Source organism: Cervus canadensis, chromosome 19, assembly GCF_019320065.1.
Source record: "Cervus canadensis isolate Bull #8, Minnesota chromosome 19, ASM1932006v1, whole genome shotgun sequence".
Classification (NCBI taxonomy): Eukaryota; Metazoa; Chordata; class Mammalia; order Artiodactyla; family Cervidae; genus Cervus; species Cervus canadensis.
Window position 1 is genome coordinate 51,362,003 of NC_057404.1, and position 18,179 is coordinate 51,380,181.

At 37.5% G+C, this 18,179-nt stretch overlaps 1 protein-coding gene and 1 long non-coding RNA gene across 2 annotated transcripts in view; both read right to left on the reverse strand.

Annotated features, from left to right (window-relative positions):
- Positions 1-5,326: 5,326 nt before the first annotated feature.
- Positions 5,327-15,342, reverse strand: LOC122422235. Its single transcript, XR_006263753.1, has 3 exons — positions 15,308-15,342; positions 11,885-11,890; positions 5,327-5,508 (listed from the first exon to the last, which is right to left on the reverse strand). It is a non-coding gene; the product is annotated as an uncharacterized LOC122422235 (long non-coding RNA).
- Positions 15,343-16,777: 1,435 nt separating this feature from the next.
- The window catches only part of LOC122422125, a 133,683-nt gene continuing 132,281 nt past the window's right edge, over positions 16,778-18,179 (reverse strand). The window contains exon 3 of the mRNA XM_043438389.1: positions 16,778-16,792. The gene's annotated coding sequence lies outside the window, so the exon portion shown is untranslated. The remainder of the gene's footprint in view (positions 16,793-18,179) is intronic.

Here is an 18,179-nt window from a genome sequence, read left to right on the forward strand (position 1 = left end):
GACATTAGGCATTTTAAAAATTTGACCCTGAATGTTATAGGTACAATACTTCAGTTCAGTTCAGTCATTCAGTCGTGTCCAACTCTTTGCAGCCCCATGGATTGCAGCACACCAGGCTTCCCTGTCCATCACCAAACCCAGAGCTTATTCAAACTCACATCTATTGAGATGGTGATGCCATCCAACCATCTCATCCTCTGTCGTCCCCTTCTCCTCCCACCTTCAATTTTTCCCAGCATCAGGATCTTTTCAAATGAGTCAGTTCTTCGCATCAGGTGGCCAAAGTATTGGAGTTTCAGCTTCAGCATCAGTCTTTCCAATGCATATTCAGGATTGATTTCCTTTAGGATGGACTGGTTGGATCTCCATGCAGTCCAAGAGACTCTCAAGAGTCTTCTCCAACATCATAATTCAAAAGCATCAATTCTTTGGCACTCAGCTTTATTTATAGTCCAACTCTCACATCCATGCATGACTACTGGAAAAACCATAGTTTTGACTAGATGGACTTCTGCTGGCAAAGTAATGTCTCTGCTTTTTATATGCTGTCTAGGTCAGTCATAGTTTTTCTTTCAAGGAGCAAGCGTCTTTTAATTTCATGGCTGTAGTCACCATCTGCAGTGATTTTGGAGCCACCAAAAATAAAGTCTGCCACTGTTTCCATTATTTCCCCATCTATTTGCCATGAAGTGATGGGACCGGATGCCATGATCTTAGTTTTCTGAATGTTGAGTTTTAAGCCAACTTTTTCACTCTCTTTTTTCACTTTCATCAAGAGGCTCTTTAGTTGTTCTTCACTTTCTGCCATAAGGGTGGTGTCATCTACATATCTGAGGCTATTGATATTTTTCCCAGCAATCTTGATTCCAGCTTGTGCTTCATCCAGCCTGGCATTTTGCATGATGCACTCTGCATATAAGTTAAATAAGTAGGGGAAGAAAATACAGCCTCGATGATGGTAAAAGAACCTAATTTACTATGCTATATGGTGAATATCAAAAATAGTAATAATGAGTTCATCAAAGTGTAGGCACTTGCTTGTCCCTTCTCATTTGTATCTCCCAGAGAAGAGGAAAACAAATATCTATCAAGGACCATCGTGGACACAGTAAGGTAAAGGTACAAAGATAGTTCTGTATATGTGCAGTTGATGGGTGGGGTGCAGTATAAGGTAATGTGTCGCCTAGATCATGGCAGTTGCAGACTAAGGCTTTTATGGGAGAAGTGAGGAGATTATTAATGTAAGAATCCTGGAGGTTGATTTTCTTCATCTGTTATCCAACTAATGGCTTTGTGGTTTCCCAGGTGGCTCAGTGGTAAAGAATCGACCTGTCAATTCAGGAGACACAGGGGACGTAGGTTTAATCCTTGGGTCAGTCAGATCCCCTGGAGAAGGAAACGGCAACCCACTTCAGTATTCTTGCTGAGAAAACCCCACAGACAGAGGAGCCTCGAGGTCTATAGTCGATGGGGTCGCAAAGAGTCAGACACAACTGAAGCGACTCAGCATGCACGCACATTTTAAAATGATTACCACAATGAAGCTATATATCCATCACCTTACATAGTTATCATTTTTTGTTTGTTTGTTTGTTTTGTGGTAAAAACATTTAAGGTCTACCCTCTTTGCAAGTTTCAGTACATAATACGGTGTTAACTATAATCACTATGCCATATATTAGCGCTCCAAAACTTTTCCATCCTGCATAACTGAAACCCTTTTGACCAATATCTCTCCATTTCCCCTATTCCCCAACCCCTGGCACCCAGCATTCTACTCGCTGCTTCTATGAGTTTGGCTCTTTTAGTTTCCACATATAAGTGAGGTCAGGCAGTATCTGTCTTTCTGTACTTGACCGGTGTCATTTAGCAAGATATCCTCCAAGTTCATCCATGTCATCCCAAATGGCAAGATTTCTTTCCATTTAATGGCTGAATAATATTCCATATACACACTTTCTTTATCCATTCACCACATGTAGACACTTAAGGTGATTCCATATCTCGGCTGTTGTGAATACTGCTTCCAAAAAACATGGGAGTGCAGGTATCTCTTTGAGATACTGATTTCACTTCTTTTGGATATATATTCAGAAGTGTGACTGCTGAGTAGCTCTATTTTTAACTTTTTGTGGAACTTCCGTACTGTTTTCCACAATGGTTGTATCAATTTACACACCCAGAACACCGCACAAGAGTTTCTGAGCAGGATACACTTTGTTTCAGTAGGAAACCTTGGCTTTAGTGAGTTAACCATATATGAGAAAGAGTGAAGATCAGACTCCCAGGCTTAGTTTGGCTCTAAGCTTGAAGAATGGCAAGAGGGAGACCAGGTAGTCCTTGAGGCTCGAGGATTGTCTGATGGTTTCATAGGTTATGAGAGAATGTAGAGATTTGAAACAAAATCCATGGTGCAAAATGAGAAGTATACCTTGGCCTGAGCCATAACTGGACTCTAAAGACCAGCACCTACTCAGTTGAAGAGGGAGATGTCCTCATGCGTGACAGAGTAAGCTACCAGGAACAGCAACCTCTGTAAAAACCCTTACTACATACTGCAAGATGGAAACAGAGCTTATTTCAGAAAAAGATAATTATGTACCTGATTTAGATATTCTTGTTAAAAACAAAGGCAATTATCAAGTTTGTCATGTGGTATTAGAGAAAAATTTCCCTGTTCAGCTCTAGTATTCTTCAAGACAATTTGGTTTCCACCTGGCTACCCAAGGAGAATTGCTCAGCTGCTATAGTAACTGTGTCCCTGGATATATGGCAGTTGACAAAAACACTCTTTATATGCTGATTTTTATGCTCAGAAACGTAGGCTGGGCTGGTGAATAGGTAAAATTACCAGCTGGATGACGAAACTGCTGCAAGGCAATGTTATAGCACTACTTTCTCTGTTTCATGCCTCACATCCCAGCCATCAGCAAATCCTTTCAGCTCCATCACTCCTACCCTGGTCTGCCAGCCACCATTTCTCACTGGGATTTTGCAGTGGTTTCTGAACTGTTCTATTTCCTCTCTTGGCTTTCTTCCTTCTACTCTCTAAACAACTGTAACAGCGATCTTTTAAAATATAATTCAGATCACTATTCCTTTGATTCAAATTCTCCAAGGGGACATTAGTCAGCTCTTGCTTCAGTAAGGACCCTTAAACCACCCTTGACTCTCAGAAGTTTACAATAGTAAGCATTTGTTTTTCCTGTTTTCAGGTCAGCTGGGGCGGCTCTGCTTTAGGCTCCAGGATGGGTTCTGGTTGCTCTGTGAACATCATTCTGGGCCTTGGCTGAAGGCACATTGACTTCCTGGAGCCTACTCTTCCAATAGTAATCTGAGGGGGTCCCAGAAACCAAAATACTGCACGTGAAAATATTTAAGTCCACTGTTTGTCACATTTGCTAACATTCCATTGACCGCCTGTGTGAAGAAATATTCTCTACACGTGGGGAAGGATGCCACAAAAAAATGTTGCCAAGGGCGTGAATGTATAATCCTATTACCCACAGGTGAAAAATTGGGACCAGTAATCAAATCTCTCCAGGAGGGCTTTGTATGGCATTCAGAAAAATCCCCAAACTACAGCCCTTACCACAGTTTATAAAGACCTATACGATCTGGCCTTTGGCTACTTTTCTGAAATAATTTCCTACCACTTATCTCCTTTCTCTTTCTGTTGCAAGTGCTTTGGTCCTTTTCAAAACATTCTTTGAACCCTTAGAGCATAGTTTTGTCCTGAAATTTAGCATTTATTATTCCTTCTGCCTGAAATTCTCTCCACACCCCTGCACAGCTTCCCCTCATTCTGGCCTCTGGTCAAATGTCTTTTCCTAAGAAAAGCCTTCCCTGGCCACACTGTTTAACATAGTAGCACTTGCCAAACTCTTTTTGTTCTTAGCTGCTTAGTTTTTTTTTTTTTTTCCACAGTACTTAGCACAACCTGTCATACATTCTAAATTATTTACTGGATTTTCCTCTATTTTTTCCATAAGCTCTGTGAAGACAGGGATGTCAATATTCCCAGCACACAGTGGACAATGGGAAAAATTCAGAATGTAATTGTGAATAAATGAATAAAATGAATTGCAGGATCTTCCATGTTACATTCATTTTCTGTTGCAGCACACAACCTTTGAAGTCTTGGGAATATAGCAGTATCTGGCCATGCAGAAGGACATAAAGTACTCATAGGCAAAGGGAAAACTTTTTTTCCTCTCTATAGATTTTTACATATAATTTCTGCACACATGGAAAATACTGATCTGCACACATGGAAAATACTTTTCCTTATATTTTTCTCTTCCAAGAAGTTTTTGTCAGGTTTTTGAAATTAAAGAAAGCCTAAGGGTTTTGTATGAGCTTCTACCAATCGTTGCTTGAGTCAAGGCACCCTGGATTGTTTCTGTGTTTCTGTCAGGGATTGGCCAACTTTTAATATTGGGTGCCAAGTTTCCAATGCCTGCTTTTTCTTTGTTTAGTTTTACTTTTTTTTTTTTAGGTGTGGAAGTTCCTTGTCATGAATACAATATGTGTATATTTGAGTGTGATCTTTCGAGGTAGCATAGTGGTAAAGAATCCACCTCCCAATGTAGGAGACACAGCAGACACATGTTCAATCCCTGGGTTGGGAAGATGCCCTGGAGTAGGAAACGGCAACCCACTCCAGTATTCTTGCCAAGAAAATTCCATGGACAGAGGAGCCTGGTGGGTTACAGTCCATGTGGTTGCAAAGAGTCAGACATGTCAGCACGCACACACACAAATATGTGAGACTACAATTGATATTATTCTACGAATCTAGGGGTTTGACTGGGAGTAAGTAATCAGTTCTTGAGAGAGTATTAAAGTAGTCTCTTTCAGAAACATAATCTCTTAAAAAAGAGGTACATAGGTAATCAAACATACATTTTTGCACAGCAAAGGAAATTACCAACAAAATGAAAAAGCAATCTACAGAATGGTAGCTCAACTGGTGAAGAATCCGCTTGCCAGTGCAGGAGATGTGGGTTCCACCCCTGGTTCGGGAAGATCCCCTGGATGAGGAAATGGCAATCCACTCCAGTATTCTTGCCTGGGAATTTTGCATGGGCAGAGGAGCTTGGCAGGCAACAGTCCACGGGCTGCAAAAGAGTCAGACACAACTTATAAACTTTTGCACAGCAAAGGAAATCATCAAAAAAACGAAAAAGCAACCTACAGAGTAGGGGGACGACATCTGCATGTGACCGACAAGGGCTTAATTTCTAAAACGTACGAACAACTCATCCAACTCAATGACAACAACAAAAAACAACCCAATCCAAAAAAATGGGCAGAAGATCTTAATAGACTTTTCTCCAAAGACACACAAATGGCCAAAAGCACATGAGCAGATACTCAAAATCACTAATTATTAGAGAACTCCAAATCAAAACTACAATGAGGTTATCACTGTATACCAGTCAGAGTGGCCATGATCAAAAAGTCAAAAATAACAAATGCTGGAGAGGGTGTGGAAGAAAGGGAAATCTCCTACACTGTTGGTGGGAATTGGTGTAGTCACTATGGAGAACAGTAGAGAGGTTCCTTAAAAACACTAAAACTAGAACTACCAGATGATCCAGCAATCCCACTCCTGGGAGTATATCCAGAGAAAGCTCTAATTCAAAAATATACATGCACCCCAATGTTCGTAGCAGCACTATTTACAATAGTCAGAACATGGAAGCAACCTAAATGTCCATCGACAGATTGATGAGTAAAGAAAATGTGTTTGCTGTTGTTTAGTCACTAAGTCGTGTCTGACTCTTTTGGGACCCCATGGACCCATTTATACATATATAAATATGCATAATATGAATCAATTTGCTGTACATCGAACACTAACACACATTGTAAATTAACTGTACTTCAATTTAAAAAATAAAGAGGTATATAGGGAGGACTGCTGATGGCCCAGAGTTCCGTTTCCACTAGGGATGTCCAATAATGGCATGCACACCATAGGCAGGTGATATTTCCTAAATGTAAGCCAAGCCTACAGTATCTTGTACCTATTCTGTGGGCCAGCCCTACCGAAATATCAGCTGCAAGGAAATGGTATGTGTGGGAGAAGCACTGGAGTCATTTCTAAAAACAGAGCTCCTTATCAGGGTATAATTTGAGATGAAGTTAGGAAGGACTGTGATTCGGAGTGCAGGGAATGAAGCCAAAAGTCTGGAACTGGGATGGCAGCCAATCACTGTGTCAAGAGTAACAGCAAGGGAACCAGGGAACAAGTGAAGGTTAACCGTAGGATAACAAGAAAAAGAGCAAGGGATGGCGGGGCAGTTCAGAAAGGAATGCAGGCTGCAAGCCATGGCATTCCTTTTAGGCACAGCTTGTAACTGAGCTGGCCTGGGGATGTCAGGTATGTTGGTCTGTATTTTTATAGGGGTTAGGGTTCAGTTTGTTGTTTTGGTGTTTTTTTAGTCATCATAATTATTTAGGTAGAAAGTTCACTTCAAGGTACTTCACGAGTCAGATAAGATGCGTATTAATAGTTTTTGGTATTTGAAGGAGTCTGAGTTGCAAAAACAAAATTCAACAGTGTATTTAAAAGTTCTACCTCAAGTCATGTGGTCCAAGAACACTTCATCCTAATAAAAAGCAGGGTTGATGCTCATCATCCCAATTAAAGGTGAAAGAGAAAGGATGTGAAAATAGATAATTGGGACTGTTTCTAAGCCCAAATTTCTTCTTTCAGAACTCTACCAATATATTTAGATCCTAATTGAAGTGACACTTAATGGAATACACATTTATAAAGTATTAAAGTACATACATGGTTTAAGTAAAACATTTTTGTATATAACCAATAAATATTTCAGCATCTTTACATTTTAATTTATCATCACCATTATTGTATCTTTATTTGTAATTCTAGCTTAATATGCTGAGATAAAGGACAAAATTTTGAAAAAGTAATATAGAATTATATTCGCAACATTAAAGATAATGGTAAGCAAGTAGGTCTATTTGTATAATTGTTTTGGGCATCAGGTAGTTTTAAATAAACATGGTTTAAAGTTGTATTTCACTAATTCAGACCAGGTAATCCTTTTTTTTTTTTTCTCTTAGTGGAAATCATGTAGCCCAGGGGAAATATCTTCTGAGACACTGATAAGGTACATTTTCTAGAATTGTCTTGGGTTCATAGAGCTACTGTTCTATTCTACCTTCTATTCTATTCTCTATTTCCATTCAGTTCTTTTCCTATATTTTCTCCCTTTCTAAATTAGTTTTAGGCAGTGAATGCTTTCATATCAATTGTTTTGAATAACATAAGTACTTCCTTGTTTATTCATGTTAAATCTTTATCATGGTGTCTGGTACAAAATAAGTATTCTCTAACATTAACGGTCATTCTGTTTCCAGACTTACACATTTCCCTGTCATTTTTCCATGTTCCTTCATTCAATAAATATCAATTGAGTGTGAGACAGGCTCATTACAAATTGCTTGATAATAAACTTCCCCAGAGGGTTGTATTATTTCAGAGTCAAAGTCAAGATTATGATCAAGTTATATGGTCCCTTTATATCTCCCAATATTTCTATCAGAGTTGTATGTTTTCAGTTTTAGTCTTCAATGGTTCTGTAAGAAAAGCTATACTAATTTCCCTAATCCTGCTACTGATCTCCCCAAAATAAAGAGTTATGATTCATTATCATTAATATGCATTTATATGAATTTTTCATTATGTAACATTCATTTATTTCAGTGTCATTTTATTAGTTATCTATTGCTGTGTAACAAATCATCACCAATATCTAGCAGCTTAAAACAAATATTTATTATCTGGCCAAGTTTCTGAAAGTTAGGAATCCAGAAGCAACTTCAGTTCAGTTTAGTTCAGTTCAGTCACTCAGTTGTGTCTGAATTTTTTGACCACATGGACTGCAGCATGCCAGGCTTCCCTGTCCTTCACCATCTCCTGGAGCTTGCTCAAACTCACATCCATCAAGTCGGTGATGCCATTCAACCATCTCATCCTCTGTCATCTCCTTCTCCTCCTGCCTTCAATCTTTTCCAGCATCCGGGACTTTTCCAATGAGTCAGCTCTTCGCATCAAATGGCCAAAGTATTGGAGCTTCAGCTTCAGCATCAGTCCTTCCAATGAATATTCAGGATTGATTTCCTTTAGGATTGACTGGTTTGATCTCCTTGCAGTCCAAGGGACTCTCAAGAGTCTTCTCCAGCACCACAGTTCGAAAGCATCAATTCTTCCGCTCTCAGCCTTCTTTAAGGTCCAACTGTCACATCCATACATGACTACTGGAAAAACTATAGCTTTTACTGTACAGATCTTTGTTGGCAAAGTAATGTCTCTGCTTCTGAATATGCTGTCTCGGTTTGTCATAGCGGGTCTTCCAAGGAGCAAGTTTAACTTCATGACTGCTGTCACTGAAGTAACTTAGCTAGGTGATTTTGGCTCTGGCTTTCCCAAGAAGTTACAGACAAAATGTCAACCAGACTGCATTCATCTGAAGGTTTGATTAGGCTGGAGGATCTGCTTCTAAGATGGTGCTGTCTCATGAATTTTGGCAGGAGGTCTCAATTCCTTTGGCAGAAGACCTCTCCATAGGGATGCTTGACAGAGCATCTGTCTTCTCCCAGAATTAGCAATTCAAGAACTTGGGAACAAGGGACAAGCAGCAATGTTTTCATGACTTAGTCACTTCCACCCTATTCTATTCTGAGTGACTCATTAAGTCCAGATCATTAGTCTCCACTCTGAAAGGAGGAGTGTTGTCTAAGAATTTGTGAACATATTTTAAAACTATCACACATCATAGACTCTTCAAAGCTATCTGAGTCATTCTCCTACCTTTATAAATGAGGAAACTGAGTCCCAGAGATGTGATGATGTACAAAATCTGTTACCCTCATACTTCTGCTCTGCATGCATGCATGCTAAGTCACTTCAGTGGTGTCTGACTCCTTGTGACCCTATGGATGTAGCATACCAGGCTCATTTTCCCATGGCATTCTCCAGGTAAGAATACTGGAATGGGTTGCCATGTCCTCCTCCAGGGAACCTTCCCAACCCAGGGATCCAGTCCGAGTCTCTCACGTCTCCTCCATGGGCAGGTTCTTTATCACTAGCACCAGCTGGGAAGCCCATTCTTCTGCCCTATATAGAACTGAACTCTTTTCTTTTTCACTCAAGGTCATTGAAATTTCTGGCTTCTGGTGTTCCTTCTAATGTTCCTTCTGTCCATTTCACTGCTTTCCAGCTTATATATAGTTAACTAAATAATAATACATATTTATCTAAAATATGTTATTCATAAGCAAAGAACATTTATTAATCCTATTTTATAGGAGTAATGTGCTAATTCCTAGCAGAAAGCCTGACACATAGTAGTAACTCAAAATTTGTACTAAGCTTGTAAATAGTTGCTCACCTCCCAAATGGCATGTTTTTTAGGTTGGTGTGCTATTATTTGAGGTCTTAGATTAAAACTAGCTAAAGGATATCTCTTAATCCCATTTTACAGTCCTTAAGGATATGTACATTTGATTATGAAGATGTTGAGGCAGATAGCAGCAATAGTTGACAAAAATTGTTCTTTGTCTGCTATTATTTTGCCAAAGGAGTCATGTGGTAGGAGATGAAAAGGGAGACTTGTGAAAGTGGATGAAAATATTTAATGGGCCCATGAATGGCTATAGAATTTAAATTGGTAACATTAAATAGAATCTGATTATCTAAAAGATGAGATCAGCCACTTCTCAGAGGGTTTGCTAGCAGCTACTATAAACACCACCATAACAGTAACTTGGTAACAGTATAAATTTTATTCAACAAATGAATGTGAATGAAGACAATTGGGTGAAGGGAAGACATTGTGTTTTATTTCCTATTTCCTATTCCCTCTACCGGAGTGGAGCAAACTCACAGAAACATGATAACAGTGTTGAAATAAGTCTACATGCAAGAGCTAAATCTTCTTATCTGCTGCTAGCTGGTTCCATCCATCTTATTGCTTTCAGAGAGCCCAGTCCAACTCCAAACCAGGTCTCTGAGACTATTAGGGAAAGTAATCTCCAGAGGGAGCCTGGGGATTAGAAGCAGCTGGGACTGGACTCCCTCTGAAGCTCTCTCGCTTTGTTCTCTCTAGTGAGATAGCTTCTAATTGCTGTGAGCTATCACTAATGTGTTCATTTAGTCATTATTTGTTAAGGACTGTAAACATGATAGACATTGTATGAAGGACCTTAAAACATAAAAACCATAAATAAGACACATCCTATGGTACTAGAGACATGCTATCTGCTTGTGTAGTGTTTCCCAAAAGCCAAGATAATTTATGCATCTGACTTACATTCATTGACATCAGCATCATAGGCACGATCCCCACTTTACAGAGGAGGAAAGCAAGCCTTAGAGCTTTTAAAGGATTTGTCTTAAAGGATTATCAAGTGGGGAAGTATGATATTTGAGCTCAAACTTAGGCAGTCTAACTTTTCATAGAACGTGTTTTCTATACATAAGGCACAGCACCTAGCATATAGCTGTCCCTGAAAATGCCCATTGGTTTGAAAACAAGAATATGATTATGAAAATTTAAGGATGTTTAGTGCAAGGTGAATGTTGCAAACAAATGTTTTTCTGGATCCCAAGTATGGAACATGAGATCAGTTACTTATCAGGATAATCTATTCAGGCCTCAGCAGAGAAATGTGGGGGGAAAGTTTCTGCGGACCAACAGTGTCCCTTAAGAATCTTTTTTGTTGTTGATGTCTGAAATGCTTAAAGACTATGCATTTGGTATCATTAAAAATGTATTTAGTCCTTTTATCACTCATCCTTTACTGTTATTTTCTTTTCCTTTTATTCATTGTTTTGCCTACTTTCCTTTATTTTTTTGTCTTAGTTCCAAAAGGGAAGAGAAAATTAACATATAAAAAAAGGGTGTAACATCACTTAAAAGTGGACATTTTCCCAAATATGTGGGGTTTTGAAAATATCTTTAACATTAATTTCTCATTTACAGGCTTTCTTCTCTGCAATCACCCTCTGTGTTTTTCCAGTCTTTTAACTTTATTGAAGCTTCTGGTGTCTATGTCAAAGATCTTTCTTGGTAAATGTCACATTGTCCTTGAAAATACATGGATTATTCCCAAATATCTCTTGATATTGATTTCTAACATAATTCCACAATGATAGGAGAACAGACTGTATGATCTCAATACCTAAAGACCATGAAATTTTTGCACCTTGTTTCATGTCCCTGGATATGTTCCAGGGTCTCCTGGTTTATAGTCTAGGGAACTTGAATAGAATTTGTATCCTACTGTTGTGTGAAAAATGTGTAAATCTTAATTATGTTGAATTGGTTCATAATGCTTTTCAGGTCTACTATAGCCTTCAACTTTTCTGTCTATTCATTCTATTAATTATTGAGAGTCTGATATTGAAACTCCAACTAAAAAAATCTTAATTTACTTAAAAATTATTATAATATATAGTGGAAATATCTGTAATTTTGTTCTGTATTTTCCAAGTCACCTATAAATGTGTTATCATACTTTCATAATTTAAAAACAAACAACAACAAAAAAAGAAAATTAGAGAGTATAAGATGGAAAATTTCCTCAGATGCATCTTACCGTTTGTGAAAAAGAAATAACAGACCCAAAATGGAGTCACTTATGCTAAGCCTCACATCAGCAAACCAAGATTAAATATCTAACCTAATTCCAGCCTCTCCCAGAAATGTGATCTTTAACCAGTCAATTTGGATTTACTTGATCAGCACTAATGAAGTGATTTACCTGATAGGCCTCAGCCTTCCCCCAATGGAAGACAGCCTCCCCTGAGACAACCCACTCTTTGCAAGAGGCTTCCTTTTTCCACCCCCTTCTGCCTATAAATCCTTCCATTTTGTACAGATCCTCAGAGATCCTTTCCATTAATATTTGCTATATGAGATGCTGTCTGACTCATGAATCCTTGAATAAAACCAATTAGATCTTTAAATTTACTCAGTTGAATTTCTCTTTTTAACATCTGGTGGCTATCCATGTTTTATTTATGTGAGAGTATCAGGTATGCAGGAAAACATATTCTTAAGTAGTTTTGATTAAATGAGCTATTCATATAATGCACATGTAAGAAAGTAATAGTGTTAAATACAACATATATATTTGTATTACATAAAATTTAAAAATCCAGTATCTCTAGTTCAGTTTAAGATTTTTTTTTTTAAATGTTATTTTCCCTGGAGAGGTAGAAATGGTATCTTGAGGTCCAAGTGGAAATTACTTCACAGAAGCTATGTAACTTAATTGGATTTATTTTTAATAATGTGTGACATGAGAAGGTTAATTTGAAATGTTAAGAAGCAGTGAGTTGCTTGAAAAATTCACTAAAAATTAGCTTTACTTTAAAAATTATTTTGCTGTACTGCCTTTCTTGCCTGAGGGTTATTTGGTACTAAAGCCCAAGCTAGTAGGTATAAAATAATTAGAAGAAATAATATCACATAAAAAAGACAAAATTTCACATTCAAGTGCCTGTTATAAATTAAATCACCATTTAACATATTTTTTCCATTACCTCCTGTTTTCCCTAAGTTTCAGAGCATATTTAAAATTAAGTGACCAGAAACTTACATAGTTCAGTTAGTAATCTGATAAAAGAAAGGCGACTTAGACTTAACATACTAAGAACAATTTTCATTTGCTTTTTTCATTATACTGAATTCCGTTTTGATTTAGCTTTTTGAATTATTCCTTACTGTGGTTTTGAAATATTTCCTTCAGTACATTTACCTGTATGTTTTGGAGCTGATAAAATAAACAGAAATGTTTAACACTCCTGGTCAGAATTTAAATTTGTTGTAGTAGTGTTTCAATAAAATAAAATAACTATTTTCATGTCAAACATTTCACTATTTATTGACCCAGTAATGTCATTTCATAATTAAAAATATCAAGTACATAACTTTAATATCACTTATTAATTCATTCACCTGTCAAATACTCATCAAATCTTTTTATTCTTTACAAAAGTACACAATCAATTTTATACTGCTTGTCCGTGTAAAGCTCTACTAATAACTAAAGTAAGTATTAGCAGATAAGACTGTTAGTACTTTTGTATTGCAAGAATTTCCTCCTGAAAGTTATCAAATTCAACTTTTGTCAACAAAATATATCCCTTCATAACTACCTATAATAATGAAGAATGTGAGCTTTTGACTCCTGTAAAGTACAAAGGGAAAACAGTCACTGGTTGCAGAGAGACCCAGATCTAAACTGGAAAAGCCAGGATGGAGGGCTGCTCAGAGCAGTGACAGGTTATTATCAGGTAGACGGCGAGCCTTCAGAATGCAAGCGCAGACTCTGACTCTACCTTCAGGGTAACAGTGGGCAGATCAGGGAATTCAAACCATCCTAGAGCACTGTTTCGGGGACTAAGCAGTGTAATATATGGAGGCAGTCTCAATAAAAAATTGTCTTTGCTTCTTCCTTCATTTTTTACTCAGTAAATATTTATTGCATACCTTGTATAAGGCATGAGACTCCCATATGCTCATGGATGAAGCAGATGGGGCCTCTTCTTTTAGGAATTTTACCATAATGGAGGAGAAGGCTGTGTGACTAGCAGTTGCTCAGCATTATGAATGGTTATTAAAATATTCCTAGAAAAATAATAAGCAAAATGTTTAGGGTAGTCTCATGAGACAAATGCATTTCAAGATTTCAGCAGATTTCTGTGCTAAGTTCAAACATTACCGTTTTCATCTAAGGTTTATTAACTGAATTTATATTATTATATTCATATTCTTTGGAAATATGAAGGGAAGATAAAGCTCTGGGTTATTGATAATTATTTTCCAAATATAGAAGCAGCATGACACACCAGCAGATACCAGATCAAGATTTAGGAAATATGAATTTTTCTAAGTACTTTTCTAAGACTACTGGAATCATAAGCAATTTACTTAATCTCCTTGTGACTTGGATTAGGCTGTTATTAAATGAATGGCTTGACCAAGCTGATTTAAAGAAACTCATATCAACAAGTATTTATTCTGTGTGCAAGGTATTTCACCATATTCTGCAGGTTATAGAAAGAAGGAAAAAGCAAGAGAGTTTTCAATTCAGCTAGAGGTAGGTATTCAAAGGATGATGAGACTGGAAATGAGGCAGAAGTAAAAGATATGACAGGAAATGTTTAATTGCTAAATTAATGGTACATATAATATGTTCCATAGGAGCTAAGACAGGAAAAATATTAGATCATAAAGAGCAAAGGAAGATTTGTAATAAAATTGGGGAGAGCACTGATTCTTGAAAATTAGGCCTTTGAATAGATGAAGAACATCCAAGTGGAGAGAATTTCTAAAGATACAAGGAAGAAAGAAAGAAAATGAAGTCACTCAGTTGTATCTGACTCTTTGTGACCCTATGGACTGCAGCCCGCCAGGCTCCCCTGTCCATGGAATTCTCCAGGCAAGTATACTGGAGTGGGTTGCCATTTCCTCCTCCAGGGGATCTTCCTGACTCAGTGATCGAACCTGTGTCTTTTGTGTCTCCTGTATTGGCAGGAAGATTCTTTACCACTGAACCACCTGGGAAGCATAATTCCCTTTAGGAAATAGAAAAAAAAAATTCCAGTTTCTAGACTAAATGGGTAGACAGGGCATGTTTTCTCAAACAATAACTAATCTCTAACAAGTTCTTTTTAATATGCCTTTGGAATTTCTCACATGCTGCTAACAAAAGGACCGAAATGTACAAAAACACACATGCCACATCATTCCCTAGTCGAATATTTAGTAGTGGATTATGCCTTAGCTTAGCCTTTTTTATTTGTTGGCTGGTTACTGCTGACTTACTAAAGTCCACTCCTTATTTATAAATGAAATTATGATCTCCTCAAATGTTCTGTATCAGTAGTTCAGAGTATGAATGTTGAAACTGGACTGCCAATGTTTAAATTCTCCCCTCACCACCTACAATATATGTGACTTTGGACAAGTTACTTATCTCTCTGCTCCTTAGTTTTTACTTTAATAAAATGGGGATAATAATAGTATATATTACATAGGGTTGTTGGAAAAGTTAGTTAACATATATAAAGTGCCTAAAAGGGAGTCTGGGGTGCAGGTACCTTATATGCATGTGAGCTACTTATATACATACATATATAAATATATAAGCATGTACAAATCAAAACCTCATTGAAGTATCACCTCACATCAGTCAGAATGGCTATCATCAAAAAGGCAATAAATAATAAAGGCTAGAGAGGGTATGGAGAAAAGCGAACCCTCCTATACTGTTGGTGGGAATATAAATTGCTGCAGCCACTATGTAAAACAGTACGAGGTTTTTCAGAAAAAGAAAAATAAAGCTATCATAGGGTCTGACAATTACAGAGTATACATGTGGAAGCATACACTCCAGAGCATACAATCCAGAGCATATATGTGGAAAAGACAAAAATTCTAATTTGAAAAGATGCATGCATTCCAATATTGATTGCAGCACTATTTATAATAGCCAAGAAGTGGAAACAACCCAAGTGTCCATCAACATACAATTGGCTTAAAAAGATGATGTTATCGATATTTCTCCTGGCAATCATGATTCCAGCTTGTACTTCATCCAGCCCAGCATTTTGCATGATGTACTCTGCAATTAAGTTAAATAAGCAGGGTGACAGTCACAGACTTGATGTACTCCTTTCCCAATTTGGAACCAATCCGTTGTTCCATGTCCGGTTCTCACTGTTGCTTCTTGAACTGCATACAGATTTCTTAGGAGGCAGGTAAGGAGGTCTGGTATTCCTATCTGTTTAAGAATTTTCCAGTTTGTTGTGATCCACACAGTCAAAGGATTTAGTGTAGTCAATTAAGAAGTAGATGTTTTTCTGGAATTCTCTTGCTATTTCTATGATCCAATGGATGTTGGGAATTTGATCTCTAGTTCCTCTGCCTTTTCTAAATCCAGCTTGAACATCTGCAAGTTCTCAGTTCATGTACTGATGAAGCCTAGCTTGAAGGATTTTGAGCATTACTTTAAATGAAATGAATGCAATTGCGCGGTAGTTTGAACATTCTTTGGCATTGCCTTTCTCTGGGATCAGAATGAAAACTGACCTTTTCCAGTCCTGTGGCTGCTGCTGAGTTTTCCAAATTTGATGCCATATTGAGTGCAGCACTTTCACAGCATCATCTTTTGGATTTGAAATAGCTCAACTCGAATTCCATCACCTCCACTAGCTTTGTTTGTGGTGATGCTTTGTTTGTGGTGATGCCCACTTGACTTTACATTCCAGACTGTCTGGCTCTAGGTGAGCAATCACACCATCGTGGTTATCTGGGACACTAAGGTCTTTTTTGTACAGTTCTTCTGTGTATTCTTGTCGCCTCTTCTTAATATCTTCTGCTTCTGTTAGGTCCATACTATTTATTGTGCCCGTCTTTGCATGAAATGTTCACTTGGTATCTCCCATTCTAGTGTTTTCCTCTATTTCTTTGCATTGATCACTTAGGAAGGCTTTCTTATCTCTCTTTGTTATTTTTTAGAACTCTGCATTCAGATGGATCTATCTTCCCTTTTCTCCTTTGCTTTTTATTTCTCAGCTTTGTAAGGCCTTCTCAGACAACCATTTTGTCTTTTTGCATTTCTTTTTCTTGGGGATGGTTTTGACCACCATTTCCTATACAAAGTTATGAAACTCTGTCCATAGTTCTTCAGGTACTACGTCCTTCTACTTCACCTTCTTGAGATGGCCAACATATAGATGAACCTAGAGAATATCACAGTAAGTGAAGTAAGTCAGAGAGAGAAACAAAAATATATGATATCACTTGTATCCTTATATCCTTGGAAGGAAAGCTATGAAAACCTGGACAGTGTATTAAAAAGCCAAGACATCACTTTGCCAACAAAGGTACATATAGTCAAAGCTATGGTTTTTCCAGCAGTCATGTACAGATATAAGAGTTGTACCATAAAGAAGGCTGAATGTTGAAGAATTGATGCTTTTGAAGTATGGTGCTAGAGAAGACCCTAATAGTCCCTTGGACAGCAAGGAGATCAAACCAGTCAATACTAAAGGAAATCAACCCTGAATATTCATTGGAAGGACTGATGCTGAAGCTCCAATACTTTAGCCACCAATGAGAAGAGACAACTCATTGGAAAAATCCTGATGCTGGGAAAGATTGAAGGCAGGAGGAGAAGAAGGCAACAGAGAATATGATGGCTGGATGGTATCACTGATTCAATGGACATGAATTTAGGCAAACTCCAGGAGATGGTGAGTGGCAGGGAGACCTGGCATGCTGCCGTCACTGGGGTCACGAAGAGTTGGACATGACCGAGTGCCTGAAGAATAACAGCAGGCACTTCTATGTCAAATCTAAGAAATAATACAAAGGAAACGATATGCAAAATAGAAATAGACTCACAGACATAGAAAATAAGCTTATGGTTATCAAAGAGGAAAGGGAAGAGACAGGGATAAATTTGGAGTATGGGACTAACAGATACAAACTACTATACGTAAAACACACAAACAAGAATTCACTGTCCAGCTCAGGGAACTGTTTTCAATACCGTCTAGTAACCTATAATGAGAAAAAATCTGAAAGGAGTAAAAGATATATGTGACTGAATCACTTTTCTGTACGCCTGAAACTAACACAATATTATAAATCAACTATATTTCAATTAGAAAACATATAAGCATTTCTATATTTAAATGTATAAAATATAAGCATATATGATCATTGCTAGTCCCACAAATATATATATGTATATATTTGTTTATACATATGAAGAATGTGAGCAAATGTTAAATTATAACACTGTTTAATTGTTATGCTTAATAATAAAATGATCACTATTGAAAATAATATCAACACTTAGTAAGAAAGACAAAGATGGAAATTAGAAGCTTTGCAATAATGCATTAGAAAAAAGATAAATTGAAATACGTTCAGAAATACTTCCAGCATTGGCCTTGTAAACCACAACATGGTTTACATTTCTTATCAAAACCGTAGTGTTTCTGAGTCAGCTCTAGAGCCGTCTGAATCACTTAATATGCATATAACCTCAGGCGGCAGCATAAGCTGATGGAATGTCTGGCTTTGTTCACTTAGAAATGTTTTAAAATTTCATTGGTTTAG